This window comes from Bison bison, unplaced genomic scaffold, assembly GCF_000754665.1.
Source record: "Bison bison bison isolate TAMUID 2011002044 unplaced genomic scaffold, Bison_UMD1.0 scf7180017862141, whole genome shotgun sequence".
Lineage (NCBI taxonomy): Eukaryota > Metazoa > Chordata > Mammalia > Artiodactyla > Bovidae > Bison > Bison bison.
Window position 1 is genome coordinate 1 of NW_011492713.1, and position 343 is coordinate 343.

Below are 343 nucleotides of genomic sequence, written 5' to 3' on the forward strand. Positions count from 1 at the left end.
CCCAGACCCCTTTTTCCTCCTCAGGGACCCTGGACTTATTATCAACCTGCCTGGGAATTGACTTTTTCAGTTTTGCAACATCTCAATCTATTTACCTTAGTCTCAAGAGAAATGCAGGAAAAGAGAACCCCATCTGCCTGTCATCTCTTGACTCCTGAGCTGTTGCTGCTTTGGGCAAAGTCTTTAACCTCTTGGAACCTCAGATTTCTCATTTGTAGGATGTAGATAATAACTACCACGAAGGGCTGTTGAAAAGACTTGAGATATTGTCATAAAGTGCCCAGTACTATGCATGGCATATAATAGCTTCCTAATAAACAGTTGTTATTATTTTCTTTCACTA